Here is a 17,753-nt window from a genome sequence, read left to right as displayed (position 1 = left end):
TAAATTATTCTCTGAAGCTGGGATTGGCCTCCTCTACCCACAGGCCTCATACTTCTGTTGAGTGGATACCAGCTAAGCTAGAGTGAAGCTGGGAACACATTCCATCTGAGTCTAGTGGGATATATTTATGTCTTGTTTTGTGGTCTCCTCCATGTACAGTTAAGTCATGGCTGGTGTTAACAGGATAGAATGGCCTCCAGGAAGGCCTCCACCAGCCCCTGGGGCCAGGGGTCATACTGGCGTCAGAACATGTCTTTTGGCGCCTGACACTACAAATACTTGGGTGGTCGAGGAGAAACAAGGCTTGACATGTCCTAAGCCAGAAGCTTGTCTGGGGAAAATCCTTCCAAACCCCAGACGTAAAAATGTGAGCAGAGAACTCAGTTTCTCCTAGATGTCTACTCAAAACAGTTCTCTCTGGTCAAGAACATACTCAGTAATAGATTACATGAAATTACATGAAACAGAATTTATTAGAATGCCTGTGTCCATAAAACACAAGCCTATAGCAGTAACAAAAATACCTTATACTTCAGTATGTGAAGTCACAAGCTTTGTACACCTCAACTACCAATTTTAAATGATTTGATCTTATATATCAGTTAGATCTCAATAAAACTGGAAAAAAGGTTTTAATCAACCATGCTAAAGGAAATTCTGAATTATCTTTTTAGTTTCTGTATAGAAAGATAATGTGATTTGGTTTAACAGGACAAAATCATTGTTATAATGTAGGGGAAAGTATAGAGGTGTGTCAGGTACTTAGTACATTAAAATGTTAGGCTATTTTTCTGGATTTTGTAATTTGTGTGGTATTTGTTGAGTTTCCAACTTGTAACTTGTTGTGATTTCTTTTTTCACTTTGTTTTCTTACCTGATTTGTTTTAGGTTAAGTCCTGTTCTTTTTCTAAAAGGGGTCTGCACAAATTATACCAGCTTCAGGCCCCAGACTCACAGCTGGTGTTCACGATCAATTTAAAATCTGAATTTGCTGCTCTCTCATGGGGAGATTAGAACTAGCAGCACAGGGTGACTTCGTTTTTATACTAAAGACCGACACCAGATCAGCCAAATAACTTGAACCACTGAAGACAATGAAAACAAAGCCCAGGTCTCTAAACTGCCCATTAACTCTTCTACACCTTGGGTCTCCTCGGGACCCAGAAAAGCAGGTCTCCCCAAATCTGCTTCCAGCCCCAGCCTACTAGACCTCAGGTGCTGCCATTCTCCCAACATGCTCACAGCCTCAGGCCCTTCTCATCTCGTGTCTCAGAAACAGAGAATTAATTATAAGATTTAATCTTCTCAGAGCTAGAACCTCTGTGGAGTGAGACACTGCAGGCTCCCTGTAGGACCGGACGGTAACCAGCTTGTGAGAGGCGGCCCCAAGCCCCAGGCTGCTGTGCTGCTTTGGATTTTATTACATGGGAGGCTTTTTCCGCCTGCTGGCTATTTCACAAAATCCAAGCTTTCTTAGCAAGACTTTTCACCGGTTTGTTCTGTTCAGCTATTGAAAGTTTACTCATAACTCTAACCTGAAATCTATGAGAAACCTTCAATAGAGGTTTTCTTGGTTGTTGGGATTTTTTCCCATGCATTTTGGACGGGAAAAATTCCCCCTGTACCTGGCAATTATGAGACTGTGCTTTCAGCTCTTCCTTCCAAAGAGAGAAGCTGCTGCAGAGGCTGCAACTGGCTATCAGGAGGATGCCTGGGCCCACTGGGAGGGCAGGGGCCAGGCCACTCCTCCCAAGGCAGGCTCTTTGCTCACTAGCGCCCCCTGTTGGCAGGCCAAGAGTTTCTCAAAGCTGCACCAAAACCTCAAGCTCTTCTACCAGCATCTCAGTCCGAAGGCTCTCCCCTCTCCTGTTCTCTGCCCTTTCTTACAGTTACTTCCCCCAGTGAATCTCCTGCACATCTAATCTCATCTTAGCATCTGCTTCACAAGGACTTAGATGGATGCACCACCCTAGAACATTTGCATCATGTTAGTAAAAAAAGAAAAAAAAATCCCATTTTTGTTTTTGCAAGTAAAGAAGGAAAATAAGATTCACAGGGCATCTAAGTGTCAGGCATTGCTAGGTATTTTAAAATACACTGTCTCACTCAACTCACAAAGGTAAGTGCTATTGTTCCCAGATTCAAAAAAAAAATCTAAATGGAATTCTGGTTGGTAAAGCGGCTGCAGATACCCTCAGTATTTACAGAGCTGCCAGCCCTGCTTAGCTTTCTAGAGAAATTCTAGATTTGGAGTGGAGATGCAGTTTTCATGAACCTAGGGTAAGGAGTAACAAATGCATTATATTGTAGGTTAAATGGAACAAAGATTATTACCTGCAGTAATTTCATATCTTTCCTTCGCCCCAGCCCATCTCAGACAAGAAATCTGCCAGTGGGCCTTTCCCTCATTGATATGACCCCTACTCTTGTTCTAAGAATTCTCTGCCAAAGTCCAGACTGAGTCTGAATCCATACTGGGGAGTTTCAGCCTTCAAATCTGACAGCAAAAGAAATATCAAATGGTGACTACAGAATATCACAGAATTGTTAAAACAAAAAACAAACAAAAAAAACTTTTATGTTAAAACTCCTTATCCTTTTAGGGATAATTGGGAGTTTGAGATTTGCAGGTATTAATTACTATATATAAAGTAGATAAACAAGTTTCTTCTGTGTAGCACAGGGAACTATATTCAGTACCTTGCATTAACCTATAATGAAAAAGAATATGAAGAGGAATATATGTATGTATATGTTTGACTGAAACATTATGCTGTACACCAGAAACTGACACAACATTGTAAACTGACTATACTACAATAAAAAAGGAAACAAAATTTTTAAAAAACTCCTTAGCCTTTTAAATTTAAAAAGAATATACTATCAAAGTGGTAAAAAAAAAATAGCTTACAAGTTTGGATAGTGATATTAATAGCACCAACTGCTGGAATCTTGACACCTCTCTGGTTTAAACCAATGGAAGGTTGTGTCCTGCCTGCCCCATGGCAGTGGTGGCAGGGTGGATGGTGGGGCACCTTGGCCACACTCAACCACTAACCCAGGTTGACAGTGGCTCTGCCGTCTTCAATGCGTGGCATTTCCAAGGTTGCCTTGGGTGTCAACATCCAGGTAAAATAGAAGAAGGGAGGGGAACACATGCTTCTGCATCATTTCTGCTAACGTTACAGCCATTGATGAGATCCAGTCACATGGCCCCTCCTGGATGCAAGGGAGACTAGGAAATGTGTCCTTGGCTCGACAAAAACATGACACTATGAAAGAAAAATGTGAGTGTTTAGGGGAAAGCTGGCTCTCTCTTCCCAGCTGGCATTGCTCCCCAGGGTGACTACCATCGAGTTTTGACCTGGAGACTCCCAATTTTAGCACTGAAAGTCCCATAGCCTGGGAAACCCCTTAGTCCCAGGCAACCTGGGGCCGCTCTCACCGCACTAACAGAACATGAATTAACAATTTAAAATAATTTAGAAAATGGACAAAATTGCTTTTATATGCATTCAAGAGTGTTGTAGATGACCCAAAAAAACCTGAGTAGGTGATTAGAAACCGTTTTTAACCAATTATTTTCAGACAGAGAACTCACTAAGGGTTAAATGCAAAATTTTAAGAATTCATGAAAACATTGACTAGCAAGTAAAAGTCACAAATGCCTGAATGTCAACTGGAAATAAAATATAAAAGCAAAAAAAAATCCAAAAGTATTAAAACCACTCAATATGCTAGAAAATGAGCAGAAATGTTTACTAGCATAAAATACTGCTGACCTAACTTCTCTGGCAAAATGAAATTATCAACATCTTAAAAAATAGGGGTGATATTCATTTTTACCAAATCACCATTTTGGCCAATGTTATTTTAAATGACGAGTTTTGACCTGTGTTTCCATCCACTTGACTTTTATCACGTCGCGATTCCCTGCAGAGAAGCCCTCTCAAACCGACCCAATGACAGGTGATCCCTGCCTTATCTCGTCCCCAGTCCTTTTTTCGTAACGTCTCTATGCAGCTTTACATCACTAGGTTTCCCTCTCCTTGCTTGTATCACTTCTCCTAAGTACAGAGGCCAGGTGTTCCCTTTTGGTGTGGTGTGCTCTCTCCTCCACCCCTCCATAACCTCTTGGTCCAAGGGGCAACTCAAATCAGTGGAAGAATTTAAAGCCTGAGAAGATCCAGTTCCCTGTTCTCTCCAGAAAGAAATGATGCTTCGTTTATTACCATCCGCCCCCCCCCCGCCCCAACATGCACACATCAGAATTACTACCCTCCCTCCCACATGCTCACATCATACCTCATTCAGCAGTGTCTGGGAGCGCCTTTCGTGGGCTGCTGGGAACATGTGACTTCTCCTTCGCCACCCTGTGACTTCCTTAAGGGACTCCTTGGCAATTTCACACTGCACCTTACTCCTTTTAGGAGCTGAAAAAATGCAAAGCATTAAAGTTTGATTCAAAAACATTAGATGAGGAAGAGGCCCACAGACTTAGTCTTCTGATAAAGTGAAAATCTCTAGGGAGACTGGGACACTATAGTATTTGCATTTAAATAGTTCTGAATAGCAATTTCTGCGAGAAATTTGAGTCTAGTGGGCTCTGTGGACAAATCAATAAATGCTGGCTTCCAGCTGTAGCTTTTGAGAACCATCCACTTTTCATCCTTATCAGTGCCTTTGCATATTCAATGCACTGACTCCAGAGAAATGTCCTGGGCGTTGGGGTTAGTTTGTTCGGGTCACTGCTGATTTAAAGAAAGGGAGTGGGGCTGAACCAGCTTGTCACAGCTGTGAATCCCCAGGGTGCTGAAATAACAGTACCACCTGCTAATCCAATCTAGGCTTTTCCTGGGGGCTGTCATTACTGCAAAATGAGGCGAACTTGGTGGATGAAAAGCTCCAGGACTGTGGAGTTAGCAGTGATGCAAAATCATATCTACGGCATAATGAGGGGTTGTGACCTAAGAAGGAGGTAACCACCGAGACCCAGTGGCCTTACTACTGTAGTCAGCGTATATACTGCTATACACATTACATAATACACATTTTATGTATGTATACAAAATACACACATATTATTTATATGTATACTGTAGCCACTATGTACACTGCTACATGTATCTACTGTACATTGGGGGGGTTGTGTGCACGTGCACACACACTGTGGCCACCACAGCCGCTGCTGCAGCTGCTCCCTGCTCTGCTGCCCATCTGCCCAGTGTCCAGCCCCCCGACTCCCACCGTGCTGGCCTCTTTCAGCACCTTGAGTGCCCACTGCACAGCCTTCGTGCCTGTCCTTCCCACATCTGAATCTCTCCCTTCTTCCGCAAACACCCCTCACCTACTAACTCAGACTAATCTTAAAGTCCCAGCTCAAATGTCACTTCCTTGAAGAAAGCCATCCTCGCAAATAAGGTCAAACTCCCCATCATAAGGTATTCTTTTCCTGCACGCAGTTTTCACTGTTTACTTTGTAATTAGGCTATTGTTTTGAAACAGTATCTGTCCTCCCTCCCCAGTAGACTATGAGTTCCAGGAAGACAGGGACCTCCTCTAATTTGCTTCCCTTCACATCTCCAGAGCCTGGAGTACTACCCAGCAGTAGTAGAGGTTTGATTAATGTCAGTTGCATGGATGGGTTTGGGTCTGATAATGAAACCGTCAAGACACAGTACAGGTGGAGGGGAGCGGACGCCCGGAGGAGCAGATTGCCTCCAGGTGTCATGGATGTGCCCTAAAGTGGAGGTTCTTAAACTGGAGCCTGCAGCGGAATCACCTGAAGGGCTTGTTAAAAACCAGACTGCGGGGGCCATCCCTTGAGTCTCTGAGTCAGTGGGTCTGGACTGGGAATCTGCATTTCCAACAGGTTTCCAGGTGATGCTGAAGCTGGTCCTGTGACCTCATTGTAAGAAACACTGTTCTAAGACATCAGGCAGTTTCCAAACGGCTGTAGAAGCAACCCAGCCACTCCCAGGCTTTTCGATGAGGCGCTTCTAGAGTCATCAACACACCAGGTTTTGGCAATCTCACTCCTATTTACATCAGTGGTTCCCAACCATGAGAGGGCTGCAGAATCATCTGTGGAGTCGCCCAAGGCTCAAACCTCAGAGATTAAGCTTCCATTGACTTGCCTGGGAACCCAACGCTTAGAGTTAAAAAATCCTCCTCAGGTGATTTAAATTACAACCAGGATTGAGAACCACTGGCTGAGATCATGGCTGGTAAATTCAACCAAAAATTATAATTGTTGCAGGTGTCTAAGCTGTAATCACTGAGGTTTTTCCAAGAACCATGCTGTGCTCCTTTACTGGACTAAAGTCTAGAACCACAAAGCATCATTATGGGGAAAACAGAAGCCTATCTCTTACTCCAAATAGCCACGTTAAAGGAAAGTGCTCTTGGCAGTCAGAACTGGACACCAGAGGGTAGATCATTTATTCCTTCAATTCTTTACGGGGGGGGGGGGGGGGATTGATTATGCCAGGTACAGTTAGGTGCTTGGGACATAATGATGGATGGAACTTATGGTTTCAGGCTAAGTTCCTGGAAAATTTCAGGTGAGGGTCCAGAAGGCAGAGACTGGGGACTGTGAACAACGGAAGGACACAGAAATGAGGGGAGAACATGACCCCATTTGGTCCAGAGATGCAGTCAGAACTGAGGGCACCTACCTGGCGTCCTCCAGGACTCGGGGTATCCACTGCGGTCCCAGAAAAGCCAAGATGCTGACTGCAGAAGCAGATGCACCGGAGAACCTGCATACGAACCTGGGAAAGGAACAAAGCTTGACTGGGCATGCCTGAGCGGACTGGGTTTGAAAGTCTGGGACACTGCGTGCCAAGGGTTGGAGGTGACGTTTTGCTATGTTACCACTGGGTTGCATCGTGGAGGGGAACCAGCTAAAGCCCGGGATCCCACTGTGCTGCTCCCCGTCAACCGGGAGATTCTGGCCATTAACAGAAATGCATACACGTGCGCAAACCTCACGCCAGCAAAATGGGAACGAAAATCTCACTGCTGTCTGAGCAAGTCCCGTACCTTCCAGATGCAGGGCCCTCCAGAAATAGCTGGTCGGGAACTAAGGCCAACTTACAGCCCCCTACTCCTCTGTAAGTTTATTCCTTTGAGGTCCCAGAGCCGGCCGTTATCACCGGGGAGCTGAGTCGAACCTGGCGGAGTGGGAAACTGCCAGCCACGCAGCGCCCAGGGGCTCGCAGGCTCTTAAAGCCAAGGAGCCTGACCTCCGACCCCGTTTCTCCAGCGCAGCCTCATGGGAAAGCACCAAAGGCATCGTTTTGACCACTAGGGACGCCCAGGCCCCACCCCGACCACTTAACCCGCCCCTCGGAGGGTGGGGCCAGGCAGAGGCATTTTCTGAGCCCGCAGGCCTGGGAGGAGCGCTTGCTCTGCAGAAAAGGCCTTTCGGGGCCACGTTCACAGGCTGAGCCACTGCCTGGAGAGGGGCGCGCGGGAGGGCCGGCCCTCCCTCCTGAGAAAAAAATGTGCGTCCTGGGCGCTTAAAATCAGCTTATTCCCTCCCTCCCGTGGAGTAGAGAGACGGGAGCTTCGATTCCCCACCCCTGCCGTGGGACGCTCAGAGCCCCCTCCCCTCCTCTCTGGTGAACGTGTCCCCTTCTCTTACTTCCTCAGCAGACATTTGTGGAAGAAGTTTAGCACTGACGGAGCACTTACCTGGGTCGGGCAGTGCCCCGGGGCCGAGGAGGCAGCAGGGGACACAGAGGTGCTGCCAGCAAACAGTCTAGAGCCCAGAAACAGACACCAAGGCGTAAGCGAATAAATGAACAAGGTTCCGGGCTGGTGCTGCAGTAACTCAGGGTGTTGTGATTGTGATTGGAGTCATTTGGAGGGAATGGTTTCTGTGGATTGAGTGGTCAGAAAAAGCCCTCTTTTCTGAGAACGTGACATTTAAGCAGAAACCTGAATCATAAGAAGAAACTGTCCACCCTGGACCAGAGAGTCCCAGGCAGAGCGAACAGCAACAAGTGCAAAGGCACTGAGGTGGGAAAGGCAAGGTGACCAGCACAGCTGTCCAGTCCAGAGGCACGTCCAGCGTCCAGGATGTGTGGTACCAGATGTACCCCATGAGGTGTACCTGTGTGGACCCCATGAGGCCCTCATTGGACAGTTCTGGGGAGGAATTTGGGGTGTTGTTCCTAGCTCTGTAGCACAGCCTGGTTCACTGGCCGTCCCAGAGATGCTGTGAGCCACCAATCTCCTGTATATAAATTCTATCTCTGCGCAAAGCAGCCAGAATTGGCTTCTGTTCCTTGCCACTAAAGACCCTAATGTGGTTAAGCATATCTTGAAATCAGCAATAATCAAATCAGAAGTTCTTGTGCGTTAAATGCAAATGATACACTGACATAACTCAAGGTAAGATTTTGGAGAACAGCAAAGTATGGTAACATGATTTATTAACAGAAAGACCAATGACTTCAGTTTGCCAGCGCATTCTAGTCTATATCTGCTGACCCCCATATACTTATTAATAGCGCTCTCTTTCACGCTCCAAAGCTTCCTGATTTGGAGGATAAGAATCATCCTCTGTATTAATTCCTGGGACAAAACTGTGATACTGGGTCCCCAAGTCAAAGCTTACTGACAGGCCTCTATATTACAGCTCCCTCCCCCAGCCACGACAGGAAATATCTCCTTTTACAACACCAAAAGTCATGGCAACTGCTGGGGTGCAGAGCATACATCTATGTTAACCATGCCAATGATCTCATTGTTATGGGGGCTGAATTGTATCCCCCCCAAATTCATGTGCTGAAGCCCTAACCCCCCAATACCTCAGAATGTCACTGTATTTAAAGACAGCGTCCTTAAAGAGGTAATGAAGTTAGGGTGGAAACTGATCTAACCTGACTGGTATCCTTATAAGAAGAGGAGATCAGGACAGAGACAGAGAGCGGAAAGAACATGCAAAGACACAGGGAGAAGACAGCTGTCTACAAGCCAAGGACAGAGGCCTCAGAGGAACCCAACCCTGCCAACACCTCGATGTCAGACATCTAGCCTCCAGCATGTGAGAAAAAAATTTCTGCTGTTTAAGCCACCCCATCTGCAGAACTTAGCTACGGCAGCACTAGCAAACTAATACACTCATACACTCACGGAATGCAACATAGAATGACATTCTCTCAAAACCTCTACCTGACACAGAACTCTCTATTGCCCTGACCTACAATTATTGCCTCTCAGCAGGGACCCTCAGCGCTGCAATGTGGGCCAGCTAATCTGCCCAGGCAGATAATCCAGCCCAGTTAATCTTCAGTACCTGGCGGCCCACTTCTGTGCAATGACCAAATATGAAGAGTTGGGGGTTAACTGGGGCTCCTTTAATCCAGGCTGACTGCCTGTCTCTGTGTATACAGGGCACAGAAGGTTAAAAATTATTAAGCACCTTAACCGTGAACTTGACTCATGCCCACTGTTCCTGGTAAAGCAGGTTTCCAGGGTTACAGACTTGATGCCCGATCCTGTCCTCAAACATAATACTTGCTTTCATCCCTGTGTCCCGGAGCCAGCTCGTGGATCTGAAGGTTCTCAAAGAGAAAGGCTTGTCATGAGACCGGTCAGCTGTCTGATATCAAGGCCTTTTAAGGGGATCAATCAACAACTTTTTATCAGTTACTCCTGACACTGTGGGAGTTACAAAGAAATATTATACTTGGTTCCTGCCCTCAAAACAGTGACTGTGCAGTTGGGATTGATGTGGTTTAAGGGCTTCGAAAGTTAAACAAAAAATAACAGAGCTGAGCAACTAAGCAAAGACCAGGACTGACTCCTTGTCGCTGGGTAGCTGCATGACCCAAGCAAACCTCTACCTCCAAGTCTCGGGGGTCCCCTTTGCCAGATGAGGGTAAGAATACCTTCCTCACAGGGTCCTTGTGAAAAGGCAACTGAACGGCATGTGGGGAAAGTGTCCAATAAGTACCCAGCACCTAGGAGGTGCTTCTCTTTAAAAAGAAGAAATCGACAAGTGGAGGCCGTGCTTGCAACAGCCGTGAGTGCAGGGAGGCTCACAGGAAGCTCACATGGCAGGACCTCGTTCTTACATTTGCCTGGTATTTACCGAGCACCTACTACGTGCCAGAAACCACCTCTATGCTGAGAAGACAAGACTGGGTCCTAAGATGTTCCCAGTTGGCTGGAAGCAGACAGGTGATCAAGCCATAACCAGACAGGTGAGTGGCAGGGTGTTGGGGCAGGGCGCACTCACCTGAGGGGGCGTGACTGAGCTTCTGTAACGCTGACTCAGCAGGCCCTTCACGGAAGCCGTCTATCAGGCTGGGTATCATTTACACACACACTCACACTCACTCATGCTCACAGTTACACAATTTACTGAAGTTCTCACTTCACTTTGCAATTCAATGTTCTATAATGGCTCCAAGAGACCCACGTAGATTTATATCCATTTTCAGTTTCTGTGATGGGCTTTTGCTTTTGATTTCCTCATCGACAGAAATTGAAAAGATGAACGTCTATGACGATTTGAAATACAAAATAGTTACAGATGTGTGATCTGTTTTCCCCGGAAACCCTAATGCTTATTCTAGGATAAGTTCCTGAGGCAGGCAGGCAGGTGACACGGTCTGTCAAGGCCTCAGCAGCTGACCTGCGGGATGAGGAAGGTGGTCTGGACAAGGCCGGATAATTGGATTCTGTCTGCCACTGTCATTCTTTTGGGGGGGTCCACTCTGGGCAGGGGCAATACCTAAAGTCAGCAGTGAGTAACCTCATAGTTCTCTGTGGTCCGCCTGAATTCAGGAAGAGCCCCAAGCAGATGCAAGGTACAGGGTCATCACTCAGACCAAACAGACATCCAGGGATGAGCACTGGTCTCAGAGGACCCTGGGCCAGGAGCATAGGCACAGGGGGCACGCAACAGGAGGAGGCGAGGTGTGAGAGTAGCCGCTGTGAGTTCAGGACTCAACCTGTGCCAATTGCCTTCCCGTTACACCTCTCTTGAGCCTCACAAAGACCTTAACGAGTAATTATTCCTGAACTTCATTTTACAGATGAGGAATCGGAAGCTCAGAGAGGTAGGAAGCCACCCAGGATCTCACAGCGAGTAAGCAGAGACCAGACACTGGCCCGGGGCTGACTCCCAGGTTCCTACCTTTAACCCCTACACCCTCCTGCCTCTGGGTAAAGGCCCTGGGCTCTCGTAAACGAGGTCTCAGGCCTGCACCACCACCAGGCTCCTAGGAGCAAGATGAACTCCAGGCCCCACCCACCTGGGTAGAGAGATTCTGCCTGCATTTACCTGCCTGCTGGGCATTGGATTAAGAGCTGGGTGGGGCTGAGTTCATGGTGTGGGGCTGAGTACACAGGCACCTGGCCTCAGGTAATCCAGCTGAGGAGGGTTGGGGGGTGCAGGGTAAGAGCTAATAGCAAAAATAGGTAAGTAAAAAATTCAGGCCTATATTTCTTCTACTCCAAATATATAAAATAAGTGTTTGGGCGGCCAACTGAGTTGTCTGCTTTCTACCCGGATCTTTTGACAGATTACAGATCATCGCATTTTTCTCCTGTTCAGGAATTTTCTGAAACGATATTCTGATGCTTCAGGGTCCGCCGGGTCATTCTGAATGAATCGGGTAAGCCCAGAGCAGAAATCACTGGTGTTTCATTCAGCACATCATCCATGTAGATTTCATGACTAGTTTCACCTGGAAGAAGCCAGCCAGTGGATGCACCTTGCAGTACCAGCCCCCAAAAATGTTCATGTCATCAGGAAGACTGTTGTTGTGTGCAGATCTGCAAAACAAACTGAAATGGACTTTCAGCTGGGGGACAGCGGGCAACACCAACATGATGGATCTGAGAATGTTCTATGTCCAGAAACCAGACCTAATCTCTACTTTGGGACAGAGGGCAAGCCCCAGGCATGTCGGGGGTCTCTCCAACCCCCAGCACGTGGGAGAGGAGGACTCAGTCCCTGCTGGGGTTTTAGGAACAAGGAAAGATATTGGGTATGGGGAGGACCAGCCACAGGGTCCCTGGAGTCAGCCAGTAGAGCAGGGAGCACGGAAAGACCCAAAGCATCACTTCCTAGGGAGCAGGTGAGGGCCTAATTCCAGAGGCAAAATAGGAGGTTGACGGCAGAGAATGGACAGGACTGAGTGAGCCAGGTGTGCCCAAAACCATGGCCAGAGGAGACATGGTACACAGGGATGGGCATCCATAGCTGGTCCTCATAGCCCTCGGATGAGGCCCCCAGTGTGGGCGGGCATCTGTGAGAGATGCCACCTGCTTCAGACACATCCAGATGCGATTCCAAAGCAGCTGCTTGGCACTCCCAGCAGGCCCGGGCGCCTCCAAACAAAGGTTGACGAGCCTTGCATTAGATGCCTGGGACTGCTGTAACAGAGCACCACGAACTGGTGGCTTTGAACAACAGAAATTTATCATCTCACAATTCTGGCAGCCAGAAGTCCAAGATCGAGGTGTAGGCAGGGTTGGTTCCTCTTGAGGGCTGTGAGGGAAATTCTGTTCCAGGCCTCTCCCTGAGCTTCTGTGGTTTGCCTGCTACCCTTGGCATTCCCTGCCTTCTAGAAGCATCACCCTGGTCTCTGGCATTGTCCCTGTTTGTGCTGTCCCTAAGTTTCCCCTTTTTATAAGGACACCAATCATGTTGGATTAGGGCCCACCCGAATGGCCTTATCTTCACTTGACTGCTTCTGCAAAGACCCTATCTCTAAATAAGGTCACATTCTGAGAAATTGAGGGGTTAGGACTTCAACATAACTTTTTTAGAGGGGGCACATATCATGCTGTTTTTACCAGGCCTTCAAGCAGTCAGTACTCCCAGAACCCAGCTACCCATTAGGTATTAAAAATACCAACATCTAGGGGGGAGGGTAACAGCTCAGAGGTAGAGTGCATGCTTAGCATGCACGAGGTCCTAGGTTCAATCCCCAGGGTCTCCATTAAAAAAAAAAAAAAAAAAAAAAAAAAAAAAGTTTAAAAGCCACCCAGGAAAGAAAAACAAAAAACAAAGAAGCAAACAAAACGCCAACATCTGGGCTCTACCCTCAGCAATTCTGATTCTTGGGTTGGGCTGGAGCCCAGGCACCTATAGTTCCTACAATTTCCCCCAGGTGATCCAAAAGCATGGCCAGGGCTGAGCACTCTGTCTCGGGAGAAAACCAGGTAAGGAACCAGAGACACAGGGCCTCCTGTGCTGGGTGGGCCCTGTGCCCCACTGCTGCTGTCCTGGGATGTGGCTGAGCAGCCTGGGGACAGCGCGCGGATTGGAAGCATCAGCTCTTTGGAGCAGCAGTAAATGACAGCCCCCAGTGTCCTGGCACAAGGGAGTCTGGGGTTTTCGTGCTTTTCAACAACGAAATAAAAAAGGCATAACTAATCTTCCTTTTCGTGAAGATACATTTGCCTAGGCCTACCCTGAGGAGAGTCTCAATAATTTTCAGAGCATGTGATTGCCTAGCAGGCCAGAGAGCCCAGGGTTTTAAATGAAACTGAATATTACAGAGCAAATTGAGATGGGCTCACCTTGCTGCAAGGTAAGGCAGGAGACGACAGCCACGTCTTCAGCCTGGGGAAGAGGAAAGCCATGAAATCTAGACGCCTGTGACAAACCCCTGAAACACCTACGGGCCTGATTGTGCGCCACTCAAAATAATTTTGGCTCTATTTTTAAACACTGTTGAAATCAAAACCAAGTTAATATGGGCTTAAATTTGAAGGGGGAAAAAGACACCAACATCCATTATGAACTGACAGGCTAATTAATGTATCTGAACAGAGGAAAGAAACCATAGAAACAGATCGGAAATCACGCGGACTTCTTTCATGTGAGAGAGAAAGCAACTGAAATATTCTCGGGCAAATTAATTAAACCTATAACACACCCAGAATGCATGTTGTTCCAGCTTCCTGCTGGGTTCCATGGGAGATGCTTACCTTGCCTCCTGACCAGTAAGAGTTTCTCAAATGCATTCTGGAAATGTATTTTAGAAGCAGGGCAAGAAAGGCAAGCGTGCAACTGGATCTGTGTTCTTGGGCCTATGTTATAGTCACTCCGGTGAGAATCAAACCCACCTCTGGGCTCCTCTTTCTTCCTATGTCCTCTACCCACCCACCAGCTGGACAGGCTTATCTAAACTCCAGGAATAATCAGGACTCCCTGATGCTAAAACCAGGATGCCCGGCTGCTGTCAGAGCAGGTGGGAGAGAGAGGCCTCCTTACTCCCTTTCCATCGCATCCCGGGGCAGCTGCCAGCCCGGTCCACACCGAAATCCAGCCCCATGTCCAAGCTGAGGTTAGCAGATGATCTTGGAAGAGCTGTGAATTTTATAAGGCCAGGAATTTAGACATAACTTGGCTAATTCAACTTTTAGACATAAGTATCAGAAACTGGCTTTGAATAGTGTATTATCTTTGCTTTGTTAATTCACCTTGGCCAGTGAGTATTTGCTAATATCATTTTGGTTATAAATACCAAAAACGCACTTTAGGGAAAAAAAGGAATTCTTTGGAAGGCTAACCTCGGAGAATTCTAAGGAGAGTTGAACGACTGGTGTCCAGGAGAGAGAACCAAGCCAGCAGAGGCCCGGAGCAGAAGCTTCTCCCTGGAGCTCTGCCCTAAGTGCCCTCAGCTCCCACCCCAGCCCTTGAGTCTCAGTCCTAATCTCAAGAGAGAGAAGCCCATAGCCCAGTGTGGGTGAGGTGTTCACTCCTGGCCATTACCTGAGCCCGGGTTACTGTCACATGGCCCACACCTGGCTACCAGGGTCCCCCCCTACAAAGCTGGTCAGGTCACGGTGGCTGTCTGCCGGCCAGCAGGGTGTGGAAAGTCAAAGCCAAGTGCACCACGAGTGCTTATCCCCTCAGTCACATGTGAGCCCCTCTCTGCCTGGTGGCCTGCGCCCTCACCCTCAGCCCCCAGTCCTTCCCAGCAACACCAAGGTGAAGGCTGGCTCCTCCCAAGTCAAGAAGCAAGCATTCCCCCAGCTGGCTCCCACAGCGCCGGGAACCCTGCTGCCCCTTTTAAGTACAGCCCCAGGTCAGCCTCCGAAGTGGCCTCCTGGGAGTCCCAGGTCCCCTCAAGTCCATCCACCTTGCACCACAGCGTCCATCTCACACACAGGTCTGACCAGGTCGCTCTGCCACTCAGATGCTTCAGAGACGGAACACACTTTACCTGGAGGAAACAGGACCCTTGTCCAAACAGCCCCCACCTTGTCTGGTGTCACATCCCCTCCAAGCCAGTCCAGCCTGACGCCCTGCAGCCCCTTGCTGTGCCCCTGCAGGGCCCGGTATAGCCATCAGTGCACCCTCCCCCAGTCTCCCCAAAGCACCTGCCATCTCCCTCACCCTCAGACTTGAAGGCACCTTCCATATCTTGATTGTTCTCTCCAGCATCTCGCCTAGTGCTTTAGCCCCAAATCAATATTTAGCTCAAAAGGCAGTATTTTTGGATTAGTGAATTAATTAATTAATTGAATTGACCCTTGAATGAAACAGTTTGAATTGCGCTGGTCAACTTACACACAAATTTTTTTCTAAGGTAAATACACAGCACTACATGATCCTCAGTTGGCTGAATCCGCAAACATAGAACCACGGATACGGAGGAGCCCATATACACGGAGAGTCAACTCTAAGTTATACTTGGATTTTCAACTCTGCAGAGGGTAGGCACCCCTAAGCCGTAAGTTCCTCAAGGGCCGACTGTGTGTGAAGGAGTGGGTTAATATTTTTTATTACAATTAACTAATTTCAGGTCTCGCTTCACAATAATTCTAAGTTTTGAGCTCAGAGACGGCCTCTCAAGTCAAGTTCATTTTCAGTTCACATGTTCTGAGGGAGCCAAGGTGCCTATCCCTGGGCTGGCGTTTCCTCTCGGTTCCCTTTATTGTGGCCCCAGCCCCCGGAGCTCTCATTAAACACTGAGTGAAGGGATACACCCTTCTGAGAGTTATGCAGACATGGCTTGGGTCCCTAAGGAGGGCGTCGAGGCTTGAAGCCCCTTGGCCAGTGCCAGTTAGAAGCAGCCCACGACCTAGTGTTGAAATTACACTGTTCTTCAGCTGGGAATTCTTCCTAAAGTCAGAGTCAGAGGTCCAGGAAGCGTGGGAGGTGTGCACATCTCCCCTTCCTCACCACACAGTGGGCAGGACCTGAGACTCAGGAGTCAGGTAAGGGAGCCTTGACTCTCACCAGCTGTGGGAACCCAGTCACCACTCCCCACAGCCCCAGTTAATGCTCTCGTGGTGCCCTTTACTTCCAAACCATAATAGTCACTATATTGCACCTGAGGCTCTTCATGTGCTGCCTGTCCCCCACTGGACTGTAAATCCCACTGGGACAGGACGGTGTGTATCTCACTGCTCACTGCGGCACCCAGCACAGTGTGTGGCAGGTGCTCAGTAAACGTTTGTTTAATGAAAGAAATTAAAAAGGAGGGGAAGAAAGGTGTGACAGGAGGCAGGGAGGAGAGAGAGAGAGACAGAGAAGGCAGGCAAGAAGGAAGGTAGGAAGGAAAGAAATTTTTCTAGTTTTCTAGTTAGTTTCCTCATCTGAAAAATGGGCCAATAATTCCTAGCTCCCAGGGTTGTTGTGATGACTAAAACACAATTTGCTCCTTCATTTGTCTTCCAGTGGTGAGTAATTTGTCTAAGATTGGAATTCAGGCTCACTGACGCCAGCACCTATGTGTCACCCTCCCTCTCCAAATTCTCCAAAATACCCGTGCAATCTTGTTGGATTACCTGTACTTCCTTGCTCTGGGCCTGGATGAGACAGGGAAGGAATGACAGACAGCTGACTGCCACTGGCCACAGAGCCCAGCGTCCTGGCACCCACCCTGGGGGTTCACTCAGCCCTCAAAGAAACTGACTTCTAAAATCCATCCCCTTGTGATTCCTCAAAAAACTAAAAATAGACTTACCATATGATCCAGCATTCCCACTCCTGGACACATATTCAGAGGGAACTCTAATTCGAAAAGATACATGCACCCCCATGTTATATATATATATAGCAGCACTATATATAGTAGCCAAGACATGGAAGCAATCTAAATGTCCATCGACAGAAGACTGGATAAAGAAGTCGTGGTACATTTATACAATGGAATACTACTCAGCCATAAAAAGAATGAAATAATGCCATTTGCAGCAACATGGATGGACCTAGAGATCATCATTCTAAGTGAAGTAAGACAGAAAGAGAAAGAAAAATACTCTCTCATATGTGGAATCTAAAAAAAAAACGAAAAAAAGAACACTGAACTCATCTACAAAACAAAAACAGACTTGCAGACATAGTAAACAATCTTATGGTCACCAGGGAGAGTGGGTGGGAAGGGATAAATTTGGGAGTTTGAGATTTGCAAAAATGTTAGCCACTATATATAAAAATCAGTTTAAAAAAACAAGTTTCTTCTGTACAGCACAGGGAAATATATTCAGTATCTTGTAATAACCTTTAATGAAAAAGAATATGAAAATTAATATATGTATGTATTTGCATGACTGGGACATTGTGCTGTACACCAGAAATTAACACATTGTAACTGACTGTAAAAAAAAAAAATTTTTTTTTAAATCCACCCACTTCTGGACAAAAGTACCTGAACCCACACAACCCAACAAATGGCACTGCCTGGGCAGGCACAGCAGGCAAGCGAACAAAGCACATGATTTATCATTTGGGTGTTCAACCACATCTAATTGGCTGCCCAGAGAAC

General features: G+C 47.3%; 1 long non-coding RNA gene across 1 annotated transcript in view; it reads right to left on the bottom strand.

Moving 5' to 3' along the window:
- Positions 1-7,252, bottom strand: part of LOC105066167 (uncharacterized) — a 62,700-nt gene extending 55,448 nt beyond the window's left edge. The window contains exons 1-3 of the long non-coding RNA XR_012511684.1: positions 7,045-7,252; positions 6,678-6,773; positions 4,306-4,433 (exon numbers count right to left, since the gene is read on the bottom strand). This is a non-coding gene — a long non-coding RNA (uncharacterized LOC105066167). The remainder of the gene's footprint in view (positions 1-4,305; positions 4,434-6,677; positions 6,774-7,044) is intronic.
- Between the last annotated feature and the right edge of the window lie 10,501 nt (positions 7,253-17,753).

This window comes from Camelus bactrianus, chromosome 14 (assembly GCF_048773025.1).
Source record: "Camelus bactrianus isolate YW-2024 breed Bactrian camel chromosome 14, ASM4877302v1, whole genome shotgun sequence".
Classification (NCBI taxonomy): Eukaryota; Metazoa; Chordata; class Mammalia; order Artiodactyla; family Camelidae; genus Camelus; species Camelus bactrianus.
This window is presented reverse-complemented; position numbering and strand designations above follow the sequence as displayed.